Raw genomic sequence first — 18,551 nt, forward strand, 5'->3', positions numbered from 1 at the left:
GAAATTACAGACTAAAAAGTATTCCAGTTTGAAATAATATACCAATAAGCCAATTTTAAATAGTTCACTCAAATGCAGAATTGATGGATATTCTCCCAATCTTGTCTTCCAATTTTTCCCAGTGATATGTATATCAGGATGCTTTGAGTCATATTATGTCATGGTCTGCCACTCTCTGCTACCTGAACAGCAAGGTCCAGCCCGCTCAGGATGTGGTGCAGAAATCCTCACATTTCTACAACAGGAGGCAGCACAAGCACAAGGACACAATGAAATGTCATGTTAACACACTTTTACTGATGTCAGAGCAGTGCATGGACAATGGGAAGCACCATCTCCAGTTGGCAGCAGCTCAAGTACCTCTGCAGTGTGCTCCATTATCCTGCAGTGACATAGAATTGACAGCATGCACATTATATTCCCCAGCTTGGTTTACATTTTTAATTAAAAATACAGTAGCAGTAAGAAAATCAACAACGATTTATTTGTTCCTGCAGGAATAATTTCAAAGGTGAAAATCTGGAAGCTGGCAATGATATGAAGACTTCTCTGTCTTCTTCTGCTGCAGGTAGTCAGATCTCAAGTTTTAGTGACGTTCTGTAGTGAAAAGAACAGATTTCAGTGTAGTTCCCTGAAGAAAAGTAGCTACACCCTTACTGCCAGATTCAGAAAGGAGAATGAGCCACAAGTTTACTCTGGGATCAGAAGTGAGGTATGCACTCAGAACATGCATAGAAAGATTACCTGCTTCATGGAGAAAGAGAGGACAATAGTTTCCTTAACTGTTAATTGAAAACTCTTCTTTAATACAAAACTGAAAGCCTTTGATACAATTGGCAAAAGGATTCCTCTGTTCATAGTAACGGCTTTTATTACATCATTAAAAAGAATTTACAGAAAAGGTTATATTTCATTATATCTATGTCTACAAAACTACAACTTTACTTCAAAATGCAAAGAAATATAAAGAACATTTCAATAGCCAGAACAGTGTTTGTTTTATTTCTGAAGAAATAGAATACTGACCACCAAGGGAATTGAACCACAGCATGAATTGGTAAATTTACTATGTAAAGCTAATACTTATTGGAGGAGAGACGCCGACAAAGGTCATTCAGGATGCCAAAAAATGCCATTTTTAAAATTTTTTGCCAGTCTTCATGAACTATAGTCAAACGTTTAATACGGTAAAGTATCCACTTTCAAGAAGAACAAAATAAGATAAAAGGTGCCTAGAAAAACATTTTTTTTCAAGCTGGTTTGGTACATTTCTGACAAGTATGATCCTGGAAGAAGTAATAGTTGGACTTAATGATCTTAAAGGACTTTTCCAACCCAGATGATTCTAGGATTCTATATATGGTTTCTGAGTTTAAAAAGGAAAGGAGTTAGAATTGGGGAACTGCAGAGCAAATCATTTAACTCCAAGTTCCATTCAGTATTGGAAAAATTAATCATAATGAAAATACTCAGGAGATGAGTAACAGACAGTATGTACCTCTTAAGAAAAATTAGTGTATGTGATCTCTTGTCTTTCTAGCAGGAAATGGACTGGAGGTGAGATGCATCCCATCAAAAATCTAGATATAGAAGTTTAGGTCCTTAGACACACTTTGGAGACACTGAAGAGGAAAGTACACACAGTGTCTTCTAAGACACTGGTAAATCAGTAAACCTGGTCAGATGAATTGTGATCACCTGTGTTTCTCCATAAAGGAAAGGGTAGACAAGTGCCTTAGATGGGGAGCTTTACCACCCAGACATCAAGTCAGGTGAGATGACCCTCTGTCGTGGTTTAACTCCAGCCAGCAGTCAAGCCCCACTTGCTCACTCCCCCACCAGTGGGATCAGAGGGACAACCAGAACAGGTAAAGGTAGAAAACTCTCAGGTTGAGATAAAGATAGTTTAATGAGAAAAGCAAAAGCCTTGCACACAAACAACAGGAATTCACTACTTCCTATGGGCAGGCAGGTGTTCAGCCACCTCCACGGAAGCAGGGCCACATAACAGTGACTTGGGAAGACAAATGCCAACACTCCAAAAGCTCCCCACCTTCCTCCTTCTTTACCCCACTTTACATACTGAGCTTGATGTCATACAATCGGGAATGTCCCTTTGGTCAGTTGGGGTCACCGGTCCTTGTTGTTTCTCCTCTCAATTTCCCATGTGCCACCTGTCTTACCAATGTGGCAGTATGAGAAGCAGGGAAGGCTTTCTGAAAGCCCTGCTCAACAATAAAAAAAGTTGCTATAATATCAACCCTGTGTTCAGCACAAATCTGAAACACAGCCCCATACCAGCCACTGTGAAGAAAATTGCCTCTACCCCAGACAAGACCAGCACACCTTTCAACCAGTAGGATGCCAAATCAAAATTTGACTTTCAAAAAGAAAATTCTCTGTTATTTTCCATAAACTGAGTAAAGAAACAAGGTCTAGATAAACCCAAAGCCAGGCGCAATACTGAGAGGGAAATCACATTCAGAGAATTGCCTCTTGGGATCTTCTAAAACAGAACATTTCAAGTGAGCTCCAGAACAATCTGTTCAGCATGAAGCACTTACCAGTTTATTTTTACCTGGATGGCTGATGGAACTCAGATCTTACCTATTCAGCTTTCTGAGGACTTCAAAAGCTACAACTTCCTGTAAAGCACATTTTACAATAACCTGGCTACACTGGAGAAAAGGTCTGATAAAAGAGGGTGAAATTCCATACTGTCAAGGGGAAGGAACTACATTTCATTACATAAATACAGGGCAGGGGACAAACAGGAAAGTAGGAATAGTTAGGGGTTATTCTAGATCACAAAGTGAAGATGAGTCAACAACATCATGCTGTTGCGAAAAAGTTAAGTATCATACAGGGATGTACAAACAAGAGAGATGCCTGCAGGACACATGAAATAATCTTTTTGCTCTAGAGCTGGCAAGTCACAGCTGGAGCAGTGTCTGGTGTGGGGCTCCCACTGCACAGGCATCTGAAACACCTGAGAGCTTCCACAAGACAGCAACTGAAATTTTCACAGGAAACATGATAGATTGAACCAAGTGGGATCATGGACCTAAAGAGAAAGGCTAGAGAAAAACAATTTCAAAACTGTTTTCAAAAAATGTAAATAACCACCACCACCACCACTAAAATAAACCCTAACCCCCCAAAATCCATGCCAACTTCCTGGATGGAGGAAAGAATCCTTTTTCATGTCCATGATGAGAACTATTTGACATAAATTGCAACAAAGGAAACTGTAGGAAACAAATAATAAACTTTTTTAATGGTAGGGGTAGCAAAATACTGAAACAAGCCATGGGAGGAGGCTGTAGAGTTCATATCAATCCAGACTTTAGGAAGGAGATTTATTCCAGGATAGTTGAGCCCACAGCAGATCTCTGGGGCTTTCTGATGGATTAGATCTCTCACAGACTCTTTCACCCACTAATATATGTCCCTTTCACCCACTGTAATATGAAAGCTAAGAAACAGCTCACATCAGGGATAAGTTTTCTATTAACTTATTCCTCTAATTCTACTCACTTCAAACACTTGCTCACACTTTTCAGAGGAAACCTCAAGTGAGAGATAAGTACATTTTAAAGGGAAAGGTGACATCACTAGACAATATTTGTATTAATTCCTTTTCTTAGGAGTGAGTAGGAGCCCTAAGAGGGCAGAACTGGCACTAGTGCAAGCCACAGGAATGATCTCTGTGCCAACTGAAATGCTTGTGACAATAATTTCAAAGTAAAAATGCCCTTTAGAGATTTATTAGTCTAGAAATTCAACATAGCCACAAAACTACAATGCAATTTCTATTTTTAAAAACAGATACAAAGCAATCTTATTTCAGGTGTGTGTGTATCTGAGAACTCTTTACACTGAGAAATAGCAAACCCTTAAAGAAACTGGTTTAGTAGCTAGAGACTTTTCATTTGCTTGCGCAAATTTTTGCTAGCATAGAAATTTTGGATCTCAACCCCTGGGAGTTTTTGCAGAGATATCGAAAGACGCAGAATAAAATCTCTAAAGAGAGAAAACCAAAACTGACATTGTGTGCAACAGACAGAATGCTTCATGCTTCCCAAAGAAAATTAATCTTACAAACTAGAGCATGCTAGAAAATTGCACAGCAATTATAAAACCGGTGTCTTCCTTGAGCTTTTATTGTTTGATGCATAATTCATCACGCTACTTTTCACTTTGATAGAGTTATAAAGTTATCTACATTCATTCAAAGGAGCTACTTGCTAATGATCCATCATTAACGATTCTCTGTTCTTTCCTTGTGTAACTTTTACTTGGCTTCTGTGTCAATTAGGAGGGTGCAAAGCTTGCCAGTCAGGCTTCAGCAATCCCACGCTCCTACTGAACAACGCTCCAGGAAAGCAACCAGCAGAATGCTATGCAAATGCTAATTAAACACAACTGCCTTATGAGGAAACCATCCCTAGAGGCAGAGAGAGGTGAACTGCTTTAATTAAGGTCAAAAGCATTTGCATGTGGGTGAGTTACAGGGAGCCTTGCAGATGAAAACAGGCCTTTCCTGGGGTAGAAGCAGGGTGACTGACTGGTGAGAGGGTGTAAGGTGGTGGTCACCTGCGCATCCTGGCTGTCAGCAGGACACTATACGCTATTCAAGCATAAAGTTAAGGGGGCACATATTGTCACCTGAAAAAAGCAATGAATGAAAGAATGAGTGGCAGCTGTAATTTACCTTTGTCCTATTAAATTAAAAGGAGTCTCTTTCTCTTTTTGCTATGATTATCACTGCCAGTAAAACCAAGAGCTCTTTCACCACATTTAAATTCTAGGCTAATCTTTTATTATTATTACCATCATTTTGATTTTGACACATTGCTAAAATACATGCTGTGCACACCACGTAACCTACAAGAGTTAATAGTGCAACAATAAATCAAAATTTTTAGCAGTTGCAACCACAATGACAATTGTACCAAGACATCTTGAGTACTTGAACTGAGCCTCATCATAATAAATTCTTTTTCTTTAGAGCCTATCTAGTATGGCACTGCTAAGCATCATACTGAGCTATTAGTTTAAGACATAGCAAACACATTAAAGCAAAAGAGAAAAATGAGATAAAACCACTGAAACAGGTCCAGAGGAAGGATCCTTCAAGAATGAGATGCCTTTGAAAATTCACACTAAACAGGTGAAACACACAGCAGTCTTTGGAATGTGTCTCTGGGCATTGCTGAGATCTGTGGCTGCAGAAGCAAAGTCAGTTTCACTCTACAAGTAGCAGAAATTAAAGTTGAATTTGAACTATATTAAATGTGCAAAGCATAGCATATAAAAGTGGATAAAGGTAATAATCTTTGCTTTGTCCTGAAAAATAGCAGTCCTGCAGCATTGTGCAGCAGTCACCAGATAACACATTTTCTACAGCACAGGTTAGAGCATATTGAAGCAATCTAACTCTCAAACTATGTAGATGGAATCAGGCCTGGGGACAGCCAAGCTCAGGAGAAAAGTCATGATTATTTGTTATTATTCAAGTGGGACAAGAGAAAGAGAGGGAAAATTTGAGCTAATGGATGTGTACAGATTCTGCTTCAAACATATCATCTACCTTTGCAAAAAAAGAGCAATGAGAAACCCAGCACCACTTGTTAGTGCTACCCTAGCTTACAGTGTATTTTATACAGCTGTAGGAATCACATGAAAACAAACTGCATTTGGTTTGCATTGCAAGGTTTTGGCTACAGGGGCCAAACATTTCTGGCAGCTGCCAGAAATTTTCCCTATGTCCAATGAAGCCAGTGCCAGCCGGCTCCAAGACAGACTCACTACTGAACAAGGCCAAGCCAATCAGGGGCAGCAGTAGCAACTCTGGGGCTACATATTTAAGAAGGGGAAAAAACCTGCAGAACAGTAAGCAGAAGAGAGAAGTGATAATGTGTGAGAGAAATAGCTCTGCAGATGCCAAGGTCACTGAGGAAGGAGGGGGAGGAGGTGCTCCAGGTGTCAGAGCAGAGATTCCCCTGCAGGCCGTAGTGAAGACCATGGTGAGGCAGCTGTGCCCCTGCAGCCCATGGGGGTCCACGGTGGAGCAGAGACCAACCTGCAGCCTCTGGAGGACCCCAAGCCAGAGCAAGTGGATGCCTGAAGGAGGCTGTGACCCCATTGGAAACCCATAGCAATGGGGAACAAAACACATGGACCTCCTTGCTTGCTCCGAAGAAGATCATTTATTGTAACAAACTGAGCCTTTTTATGCTCTAAACTTAACCAAAAGAAGCACACATTGGCCGCCTGCCACTGCGGTGTTGCTGTTCACACGTCCTTTTACCCCATCAGCTCTCTTATCATGTGGTGTCCACACATCTCCCCAACCAGTCACTGCCTCACGCATGAGGCGAGCACACCCCAGCCACACAGCCTGATCTCTGGTCATATGACCTGTTTTTTACCTTGCTGTTAGCCGAACCTTCCTCAGAGCGCTTTCTGTTGAGCGAGAGTGAACAGAACTGAACAGGACTTCTTATCTCCTACAGAAACCCACACTGGAGCAAGCTCCCGGTGGGACCTGTGGACTGGGGGAGAGAGGAGCCCACGCTGGGATAGGTTTTTTGGCAGGACCTGTGACCCTGTGGACATCCGCACTGTAGCAGACTGTTTGAAGGACTGTAAACCATGGAAGGGACCCACCCTGGAGCAGCTCATGAAGAACTACAGCCTCTGGGAAGGACTCATGTTGTAGAAGTTCATAGAGGACTGTATCCCATGAGAAGAATCCCACACTGGAGCAGGGAAGAGTGTGAGGAGTCCTCCCCCTAAGGAAGAAGGAGCAGCAGAAATTTATGATGAACTGTTCACAACCCCCCATTCCCCGCACCCTGCACCACTGTGGGTGACAAGGTGAGAATTGTGAGTAAAGTTAAGGCCAGGAAGAAGGGAAAGGTAGGGAGAAGGTGTTCTTAAGGTATAGTTTTATTTCTCATTATCCTACTGTGTGACTTGATTGGAAATAAAATAGATTAATTACTCCCCGAGTTTGTTTTGCTCATGACACTGATTTTATTGTGTCCTCATCTCAACCCCTTCCCCTAACCAGCAGAGGAGGTGAGTACTAGAGCAGCTTTGGTGGGCAGCTGGTGTTGCAGCCAGGGTCAACCCACCACACAAACCAAACATGTATGCCTCTTTCAATAACATGGTGTTGCTACACAACAGTTTTGCAATTCCAATGAAATATCATCAACAGTTAAGAATGATGGCCCAGAGCCGATACATTTGCATGCAGATCCCTTACATGCTACAGGTCAAGTGTTTGGAGCATGCAATCAGCTGGTTATGAAACTGGCCTGAAGGAGATCAGCAGGAAAGAAGCAGTGACTTTTAAGGCAATGAAAAGGAAAGCGAGACAAAATAAGTCCATGAGGGGGGCTTCATGGCTACTACAAAGAATATATGGGTGTTGGAAATGATGTGTGCAGGGATATGATATGAGGAGTAGACCATGGAAACTGCATTTTGAGTGTATGGTTTCTTCCCATTGGTCCTAGCCATGACTTCTGTCAATCTGTTATTCCCAGCTGAGAAGATGGTACACCCAAGCACACAGCACAGCTCGGCTACATCACTTTACACCGGGCTTCTTCCCCTTGATGAAACTCAAAGCAGAAAAGTACACAAAAAAGCTCATTAAAAAGTACTTGCTAGTATGAGTAGTGCACACAGGCTTTAAAGTAATCTCCAGAATTAATGACCTGCTCCATCTTAACTGGGAAATTCCCATATTTTTTTTTTTTTTTTCCATAGATCTGAAAGTTTAGGAGCTTGGGAGACTTTTTGGGAATCTATTTAATTGCTGGGAAAAATTTTTTTTTGCATTACAGTAGAGCAGGTGATCTACCTTTTAAGAACAACTCTATTATAATAGATTGGAAAAAAAGCAATTAAGGAAATAATATTCAAAATCTTGCTCCTCCTTCCTTATTGCTGCTTCCACTTCCTCCCCCACTTAGAGCACAGTCAAACAAAGTGCTCACTTGGCACCCAGCACAGCTGAGAGGGTGGAAAACTTTGGCAGGATTAGTAGGAACCAGTAACTGAGAGTGGAGAGGGTGAACAAACTTTTACAAATGGTAAAAAAAAGTAAACCTTGTTCTAGGTGCCATACAAACACACATAAATAATCAGTAAATACTAAACAGTAAAATTGGTATGGCAGTAAATAGCATCAGTACTAGAAATATCTAGAAGCCACCTTTTCTCATTTGGACAATTCTGACTTCTGTGGGAGAGCTATGAGCTATGAGGACAGTCCAACTTCACAAAAGTCAAGAGTTTGAAAACAGAAGCATTGTGAGAAGAATGACTTGACAGGCAGAGTGTAAACATATGTTATCTGTGATAGCCATGATGGGTGTTTAAAAATGAGACCACTTTTAAACCAACACTTAGGGATTCAAAGCATCCCCTACACAATTCTGAAAACCCTTTGCCAAGTACATTTATAAAAGTGCTTTCTCACCTGAAGCTGCATGTAAAGAAATGCACTAAAAAACATTTTATGTATTTCCTATCAACCAACATCCTGGATATAATCAGTGTAAATACCAATCAAAATTTATATAACTCTTTACATTTTAAAAGAGTCACAATACTAATTGTACCTAATTAATATTACATGACTGCTAGAGTAAAGGAAATAATTTATCAGTCACTCTGGTTGCATATTTGAGAGTAATCCCACATAATTGTGCTATCCGAGTAACACAGTTTTGTGAGAGGACTCTTGGCACCAAAAAGCTTTAAAACAAGTTGCAGTACAGTGGTGTCTACTTCTTCCCACATGTATCGCCTCGCAATGCTGAAAATTTGGCCCAACTTTTTGTATAGACTCACATGGTCCCACTCCTTCCTGAAACCCCCAAACACCTTAGGAGAAGATTCAAAGAAAGACAGGAAGGAAGATGACTAGTAAGAATACCCAGAGGTAGCAATTTTAAAGAACCATAAATTCCCTAGGTAATAATCTGTAGCTCCATTTCCTAAGGAAACAAGTTTATGTGTCTGTGCTGTCTTTCTAATCATGTTTGTCTGCCTTGTCCCCACCACACACAGTAACTTCTGAATCTTCAATCTTGACAAAAGTGTAGAAATCCCAAGGAAAATAAAGTTCTTAACAGTGTTGTGAAAAATGGCAACTGCTGAAGGACAGGTGCCCAAATTACTGCCCTGATGACATTCAAAAAAACCCCCAAAGAATGCAGCCATTATATATATACAAATATTCTGTTTGGCTGAAAATGGCTTACCAGTAAGTACAGATACAGCTCTTTCAGATGCATCTAGCACGTACTGTGCTCCTCTGGGGACATGAGGATAGTTCAGGTCATCATAAGGATTACACATAGAGTTTATCAAGGATATAAGTCTGAAGGAAAACAATATTTAGTTACAGAACTTCTTCTAAGCATCTTTTCTGTTGCTGCCTGTTCCGAGCTTCCCTTCCCCCTCCCCAAGACACTTGCCTCTGCCATGTGCTCTGAACTACTTTGTTCCAAGCCTGGGCAAAATCAAATGTAACTCAAACTCTTTAGCAGTGTCTGATTGGCCGGTCACCCCCGGTCCACCCCCAGCCCTCCCCTTCTCCGAATAAAAGAAAGAGCCTGAGAGGGGGCCTGCCCTCTTTGGCTTTGCAATCCTTCTGCGAACATCTGTGTGTCTCTGTCTCTATTTAAAAGCTTCTAATTGCAGGAATTGGCAACCGAAGGCTATATTTCTCCTTCTTTGCTTCTACTGGTGGTATCAGCTTTGCAGCTACTATTTGCCACTTTTAGAGCTACTGAAATGCTGGATTGCCCGTGCTACTTCTCTAGGCTGCCCGAGGCTTTCTAAGGCATTGAACTACGAGCTAGCTGGTAAAAAGCTGAAAGTATCTCCACACTTTCCTACAGTTCTGTCTGTGTCTTCTAGAAGGTGTGTTCTAGAGGTTTTTCATTGTTCTTGGAGGAAGGAGCTGAAGAACTACATGGCAAAGACAAGTTGCTGGGAGGATCCCTGCAAAACTCTAAAAGAAAAATCCTGCAGACGCAAGCCTAAACTACTGAAAATCCAAGCTAAAAAAATAATTTGTCTCAAGTCATAGCCTAATCAATACAAAACTCAATACATGGTCCCACCACAGGATGGTGGTTAACCACAGGTTGTGTACCTAATGTAGAAATTACAGAGTGAGGCTGAACTTGTACTACAAAGGAGGTCAGATAATAATATGATCACAGCGGTTATTTCCGAGCAAAAAACATGAATTTCTGAAATGCCCATAAGCAAAACTGTTTCCACACAGCAGGGCTGACATTAACATGGCCTATCTGAATCTCCTGTGATACTTAGAAGGTCAAGCCACATATTGTTTCGTGTTGCATCTTTACTGTAAGCCCAAAGGCTTTAACTACTGTATCTTATGGAGAGTAATTAGTGAGAAGTATGCTTACAGCATGGAACAAGAAAAATCAAAATGCTACCTGAAATGAGCTTCTTGTAAGGACAGAGCATTGCCTAGTTGCAACACACTCAGATGATCTGGAAGGTGAATCATGCCCCCAGCTGAACAGGAAGGCAAGCAGCTCCTGGAGGCTCTCCTACTGAGCCTGGTAAAAACTATTTCCAAGTCCCATGCCTTGTGGTTAGTGTGAGCCTGCATGTTGGAATAAGACACGCCAGCCAACCCAGAAAGTGTCTGTATCTCCTCAGTATACCAATTTGTCCTTTCCTGTGTCCTGTCTCCAGCTATAAGTTAGATTCTTTGGCTCTTCAGAGACCCAAAAAGTAATCCTCTTGGCCAGCTGTGCATCATCAGAGTGGGAGCAGATGAGCTCTTCCTTGCAGATGAGCTTTTCCTTAGGCAACCAGCTGAAACCCAGATACATGAAGTTGATAATTCAGGGATGCAAGACAATGCACGCTGAAGGACAAGCACAGCCTAATCCAAAGTCTGGGTATAATTTGTCTTGCTTACTCAAGGGGCACTTTTTCAGGATAGGAGGCTTTAAGCTTTCTCCAAACAACTGGTGAAAATAACTAAAAATTAAAAACATTTGGGCCTTTCATTAACACAAATTCAAAAGAATACTCAAAAAGCTCTCCTAAGCAACTTTTGAAAATGCATTTATTGCTCCCAAATGCCCTGACAAGGTTCACAAGCCTGATCTTACAGCTCCTAGGGAACATTTTTCTGTGGCCTGTCCTTTAAGTATTTCTCTAGTTATTTCTGTATCCTTCTGTAAGCCTGTGAACACAGCATAGATTATTGCACAGAAGATAAATCACTTTCCTATGTCCCCTTTTTATGCCTCTAAAGAGCAGACGAGCTCTCTTCAGTACACCTTGTAATGGGAATTTATGTTAAGATGATAATTTTTGATGGCTCCCATCATGCTTCTTTAAGTCTCTTTTCAAAACCAGAGGTGTTTGTGCCACAGGTCTATTCTGGCATTCCTGTCTGATAGTATTAAACCCCACAGTAACAGCTCCTTTAACAGCAGTGGTTGGTAGCCAGAATAGAAAGAGAACTGGGTGGCAAATGGTTTGTGGCAGGAGCAGTCTACCAAATTGCTTTGTTTAAATTCCCTAACCTCACCACAACCCACTTGTATATTAGTACAGACTACTTATTCATTAATATAGGATGATTAATGTCTTATAACATCCATCTTAGCCTGTCAAGCAAAAGAAACTGAGCAATGAAAGCCTTCTTCAGTCCATCTGTAGCAGAACTATTTTCAGGCACTCCTCAAGACTTTAACATTGATTAATTTTTCCTCAACAATCCCTTGTTTTAGCCAAAGGATTAACTCTCAGAAGGAGTATATTATTTTAAAAAAGCAAAGATTAGACATTTAGTTAGATGTCAAATCGCGTGTCTGTCATATGCTGTATGGTTATTGCCATGCTCCTTTATTCTAAATGTCTTCAGATTTTTCCTCTGTGGCCACCACACACAGGCATATAAACCTCCACATTTGGAAAATTCAACAGGCAGTTGATACTTTCTTGCCTGGTTGGTGACCCACACAGAATAAGTACCTTCAGAATGAGTATTAAAACAATGGGAAAAGTCATCAGCTGCAGCACAGCCAAGGAAATTCTGTTGGTTGAAATTCTTCAGCACAGAGAAGAGCCAGGTAACTCTGTGTTTGAGCACCATGGAAATATTTGGAACTCGATTTTCAAGCAAGGCATCTGTGATTAAGTAGGGCTGAGCACTATACACAGCCTGATCACTCTTCCAAAAGCTCTCCTACTCCACCCTCCATTTACTTCTGCTGTCCCCTGTGTAGCAGAATGAGGCCAGTTCTAGTGCACAGGGACTTTCCCTGGCAAAGGAAGATGGGAAGGGATTTGATACTTTGTTTTGGATTACTTGAAGAACTGCAAATTACATTTTTAGCTCTTTTTGGGTAAGGTGCCCAGACTCTTTGAGGCATAGGCTACTAAAAATGCTGGCTGAGTTTTGAAAAGCTCTCTGCAATCTGGGATGACTCTTTGAGTGTCATACTCGAGACGTCTTTAAAGGGGCCCAGTTTCCAGTAAAAACTGAGGACATTTGAAAATCTTTCCCTTTCAGGATGCCTCGATTTGACTGTGCAGAGACATCTGGTATTCAAAGTAGACAAGAAGAGAGAGTATCCTTCATTGAGCAGAAGAAAGTAAAACTCTAGACATACAACTCCTTTCAGCCGTTTCTTTTTTTTTTTTTTTTTTTTTTTTTTTGCAATTTCATATTTAGAAAAAATCATCAGGTTAATCTTAAGTTCTTTAAAGGGAAGCAGTGTGCTTAAATTGGAGTCTGTAAGTGAGGCTAGAGAGAGACCACACTGCAGATTAGGCTGGGTTTTTCCATTGATTTGTAATTTGTGAGTGACAACTTGATCAATTCTGTCTCAGTGATGAGGGCTTGGAACAGTTTTTCTTGCTTTCCATTGTCTGCTGCCAATCCCTGACATGTGATATTCAACTCATCTTCTTGCAAATATCAAAGGAGTATGGGCAGGAGAAACAACCATGTCAAACCGAACAGCCTTCAGTATGGTTTTTGGTTCTGCGGGCATGCCAGTGCGAGTGTGTGAATGTCACTAAAGTATAGGCTGGTTCTCTATCAAAGTTCTTGTGGTTTCTAATGTTTGCCAGCCTTTACTCCATCAGAAGGATTTCAGTTTTGTGTTCTACCCTACAGTGGGGAAAAGAGTCAGAAATCATCTCTCCTCCCCCGCAAAAACTAGAGTAGGATTAACAACCAGAAATTTAAATCAGACACACCCATGAAGAGGAATGAGGGACAAGGTTAGGAAGCCATCCAAAGAATGGTTGCCTACCCCCTTACTAAATTAAATTGAACTAAAGTCTCTTTTTGCTCAAGAAGACAACTGAAAAGCTGGGGAATAAAAATTAAAATCAAATTGAAACCAGTCATGCCTAACCAATACCCCACCTTAAATGTGCGCAGATCAGTCTCATAAAATATTTGCCCATTCTCTCTTTTTCCTTCTCTTACTACTTTGACTATTTCCTTCAGTTGCCCCTTGAACTGCAAAGGAAAATGCTTTTACTGACATGGTTTGTAATTTTGAAGCCCAAATCTTAAGCAGCAGGTGCTTAGTTTTAACGGAATTTTTCCGTCCCCAAATGTCTGGAATCATCAGTTGCACCTCCCTCCTACACAGCCTCTCACTTTTTATCCTTTGCCATTTGTTTTTGTGGATTTTCATTTAATGTATTTCTTCTTCTTTCAGCAATCTGTTTTTTCACTGCAAACCCTTCAACCACTCTTCTTTATTTTACCTCATACGATTGACAAGTGCTGTGTCCTAAAAATCCATATAAAATAAGAAGGGCCTTGCTGCCCCTGGTCTTCCTATCACTGACTGCATTTTCAGCAATGCTGTGTCTCCTTTACACTGCAGTGGCAATTTGAAAGGGCCTTAGATTGGTTGTAAATATTTGCAGCACAGGAACAATTACATTTTAATTGCCAGAGGTCCTACGGCTTTTCTGCACACACACACACACACACACGCCACACAAACAAACAAACAAAAAAAAACCCAAACCCAAAAATCCAGCAAACTAAGAAACAAAAAGACCAACAAAAAAATCAACCTGAACCAAAATAACAGTTGGGTTTACTTCATACAATTATTTTGAGCAAGTCCGTGTGTGGGCACATTTGTTCCATTCTAACAGGTTTTGTTACCGTTTAATTTTAGCTTTTTAATTGATTTTCCTTTAGTCAATTTGCTCTTATGATTTACTTTTCTTGAGGTAATGTAGATCATTTTTTAAAAGGCCTAATCTCAAGGAAGATCCAAGGAAAAAGCATCCATACTCAGGTTGCAATATTTAATAGCATGGATTAAAAGTGGCTGTGTCGATGGCAGTTTGTTGAATAAATGGGATTCATATACTAACATTAGAACTAGAGATGCCAAATTAAGTGAATGCCTCCTCTGTCATGGTGCTGGTAGATTGCTCCTGAACACAGAACAATTTAACAAAGTCTAATCATCCGTCTAATCATCAGATTACTATTCCAGTATAAGGAACTGATTCCTTTTATCCAGAAATACCTTTCCAAAGTTTGTGTTTTAGTTAGTCTTCCAATTGTATTTTTATTTGACTATACAGTTTCTTTTTTTTTTTATTTGCCTTTCTATTGCTTATCAGATACACTTCCATATCAGTATATAGCTCTTGCCCAAAAAGAAATGACATGCTGCAGAAACGACCAGAAACTTATTTGCTAATAACTTCGACATGAATCTGAAAACTCTGCCTTTTAAAATATGAATTTGCATTGTTCACCAGTAAATCACAAGGGCTCACATAGCTTTCTCATTATTAAATTTTAACTGAGCTCTCCATTCTTAACAAGCAGCCCAATTTCAGAAAGCCATAGCCGCCACTTCCTTAATCCAAAAAGCTCAGAGGCTATCTTCTGCACTGAGCATGCAAAAATGTTTAATGCTAACACAAATACCTTTCATAGATTATTCTGATTCTCAGGCTGATTTCTAAGCCAGCTGTTCACAGACTGATTCAATGTGCAGATTTCACTTTAAACCAGAGTAATTCCCTAGTTACCTGCCATATAACTAGATCTTACAGGTGTAGGGCATGTTTGTCATGCTTGTTCATCTACTTGCAGGGAAAAACAATCATAAAATCAAATAATTTGTGTAGGTTTCTTGGATTCTAATGTTTTGTCCCCAACTTTCAGATACTCTATCAACAGAAGAATGCCAGGAATTACTTCATGCTTTAGACATGTACCTGTTACAGATTATATTCATTAATTTCAAAGCCAGATGCTATTTTTGTTTAAAGTAATCCTTCATGGTACACTTTTTAAACATATATACTATATATGTATTACATTCCAGTAACAAGAACTGCTTGCTATGAGATACAAAGATTTAAATCTACCTTAATTATAGATCCATTACATCTTTGTTCTTTTTCACATAAGTAGTACAACTAGCTTCCTGCTCCTCCCAGAGCTTATTCTCTGTAGAGCAATTTTGATAAAGAAACAACACCAAATAGAAAGGAAAAGGATGAAAATATATGAAACTCATCAGAAGAAACTAATCATCATCTAACAGTAAGGTCAACCGTAGTACAGACTGTTGAGCTGGGAATTCAAACAATTGGATTTTAACCAATCAACTTTGTGATTACAGGCAAATCATGTTTCATTGTCATATCTGTGTATTTTCTGTAAAGTTGTGTTAGACTTGTCTATTTAGATTATGAAATGTTAGGAACTCCAGTCACTGCTCACTATTTGTTTATACATTGACTGACAGAATGGGCCCCACTTTGTATTTGAATGAAATACAAATAACAATTTTCTGATATTCTGTCTCCATGAGATGCTTCAGAGCAGTATGAACCACTGTCACAAGTTATATCTGATAAATTGTGCATTACTCTGTGGTGGGAAAGATTTCTTTCTAATCCAAAATACATCTGTCTTGCTGTGCTGCAAGTGATAGTTTCTGGGCAGAGAGCATACTAATTGCAGGATTAAACTCTTAGCTAACTCTTGGGTGGAAACAGTTTCCCATAACATGGTAGAAAACATGTTGGCCTCGGTCTGCAAACTCTTGAACATCACACCCCTGATCTTGACTGGGATATTTAGGTACTCTATTGAACTATGTCTGTGCAATATAATGCAATTAAAATGAAATAATAACTAGTTATCAAAAAGTATTACTGAGATTTTAGTGGCTCCAGTACTGCTTAGCCTGGTTTAGTTACTCTTTGAAGGCAGAGGAAATTGTGCTGAATGTAATGAATTCTGCACCTCCTTCAAATAAGTAGCACACAAACTTAGAGCTGAAAAATTAACTGTGATTTCTCCTAAGCATCCTAGGATCAGTTTAACTTTACAAAGACAGAGGGATTAGAAATTTTTTAAATCTAAAGTGTATCTTTGCATATAATATTTTCCTGTAATATTTCTCATTTCTGTGGATGTACACATTATATCCTATTCTCAAAGGTAAATGACTGACACTGCTGATATGACACAGACACCATTGGCAAGCTTCTAGAAACAGCTGGCCCCCAACATCTTTTCTTCCCATGGGTATGTACAGGAGGCAGATATCAGACTGCCAAACAGAAATGTGGAGGAAATATTTCAGAAATCACTCTGCGTACATCTCATCTTCTTAGGGCTCTCCAGTCAAAAGACGTCTTGCCTAAAGACTAAAATTCCCATATTGTTAAAATGTACTGAAAATGCTGGAGGCCACCACACTTTTCAAAAAACTAGATTGTTTGATGAAGTTACTTATTGTTTCAATCTAATTTTTATGGTTGTGGTTGCAGTGCCAACACAAGTAGTATCACTCAGTCAAGAGTTCTCTACTCTATTTTGCGATACTGAAGCCAATCCTCATGCCAGAAAGCATTAGTAAACTTAATAGCAAAGTTAGGTGGGTGAAGTGGGTGAATGGAGTAGGATGAGGTATGCAGTGGGCTGTGACAAGAAATGTTCTTTATGCTCAGGAGATCACCAAAACAGATTTGTGTTTGGGAAAACACAATTCTTCTAGAGAATAGGATTAAGAAGTCTAGAGGAGAAGGTAATGACTCCCATCCTTAGTTTCTAATCCCAACATCTTCTAATTCCTCTTTGCCCTTATCCTAAAATGGCCTAACTGTTGGGGTCTCCTCCCCCGCCATGTAGCCCTGAGGGAGGCACGGGGTTTCCCTGCCCCTGCTCAGCCTCGTTCCCCATTGGTTGGTTTGTGTTCCCCTGCGCGGGCAAAGCAGCTCGGGTCCTGACTGCAGCAGTCTCTCGGCAGAGCCTGGCCATGCGGCTGGGGAAATAAACATCTCTGAAACATCTAGCAAGAATCCGTCCGTATATATTTCTTTTCCACGGGACTCCTGGTTTGATATAGGCGTGTTGCAGTATCCCCACTGCAACATTATGGTGGGGAATTGAGGACAGAACGATCCCCGATCCCTAAGCGACTTTGTGTGAGTAAACCCTGGAAACTTTGGATTCTTCTTCTTGGTTTTGTTTTGCTATTCCATATCTAAACTATGGAGGAACCGTGGGAAGACTCTTGGCTTTCAGAGCCGCATATGGACATTTATCTTAAACTTAAAATGATTCTTGAACAACGGTTTGTAAATTTTAGCTTGATTCAAGCTCAGAAAGAACTGAAACACTTCCTGGCATGGTTGTTTAAGGACTTTTTCTATGTTTCTTGGGATTTAATTCTTACCAAGAGCTTTTGGAAGACCGTTTGGACCCAGTTAATATTTGAGTCAAAATATATGCCGATGGAAGAATATTTTCGTGAATATTATTTAATAACCGAGACTGTTGAGCAATGTCAGCTGTGTCCTGGTGAAGGGAAGCCTGGCTCAGGGACCGTGCGGCCTCGGCCACGTGCACCGAGCGCTCTGCGAGCAGCAGCAAGACGGTTCCCGTGCGCGGGCGGAGCCACGCGAGCTGCAGTGTCAGTGGCGGAGCGAGGCGCGGCAGGAGCGGCGGGACCCGGCAGTGCCCGCCCGGCCCCGCGCAGCGCGTGGTGGAGCGAGCCCCGTGAGCGCCCGAACGAGAGGGGCGGCGCGCGGGCGGCGGCTGGCGGCGGCGGAGCGGAGCCGTGCCCAGCCGAAACGCGCACTGGAGCGGGGTGCGGGGGGGCTCGGGGGCCCAGCCGAGACGTGGGCGCAGCCCCTGGCAGTGGCAACGCAGCTGAGAGCAGAGGAGGCGACGCACGGAGAACGGAGCGGCGCGGCCCGGCCCGGCCCGGCCCGGCCCACGCGGCCCCGAACGCGACCCCGGGAAAAGGGCGCCGAAACCAGCAGCCCCCACAGTTCCAACACGGGAGCGACCGAAAGAGAGAGCAAAGACACAGCGAGACAGAAAACAGCAGCCACTCGGAAAAAGGAAAAGACCATAGTAGCTAAGATCTTAGGGACAGTGAAATGGTATAATGTTAAACAAAACTATGGTTTTATAACAAGATGTGATAACCAGCAAGACATAT

General features: G+C 41.1%; 1 protein-coding gene and 1 long non-coding RNA gene across 5 annotated transcripts in view; both read right to left on the reverse strand.

Annotated features, from left to right (window-relative positions):
• The window catches only part of SUGCT (succinyl-CoA:glutarate-CoA transferase), a 341,829-nt gene that overhangs the window by 485 nt on the left and 322,793 nt on the right, over positions 1-18,551 (reverse strand). The window lies entirely within an intron of this gene.
• Positions 184-9,541, reverse strand: LOC138106705 (uncharacterized). The gene is made up of 3 exons (XR_011149073.1): positions 9,504-9,541; positions 9,288-9,406; positions 184-597 (listed from the first exon to the last, which is right to left on the reverse strand). It is a non-coding gene; the product is annotated as an uncharacterized lncRNA (long non-coding RNA).

The sequence above is a fragment of the Aphelocoma coerulescens genome, chromosome 2 (assembly GCF_041296385.1).
Source record: "Aphelocoma coerulescens isolate FSJ_1873_10779 chromosome 2, UR_Acoe_1.0, whole genome shotgun sequence".
In the NCBI taxonomy this organism is placed as follows: Eukaryota; Metazoa; Chordata; class Aves; order Passeriformes; family Corvidae; genus Aphelocoma; species Aphelocoma coerulescens.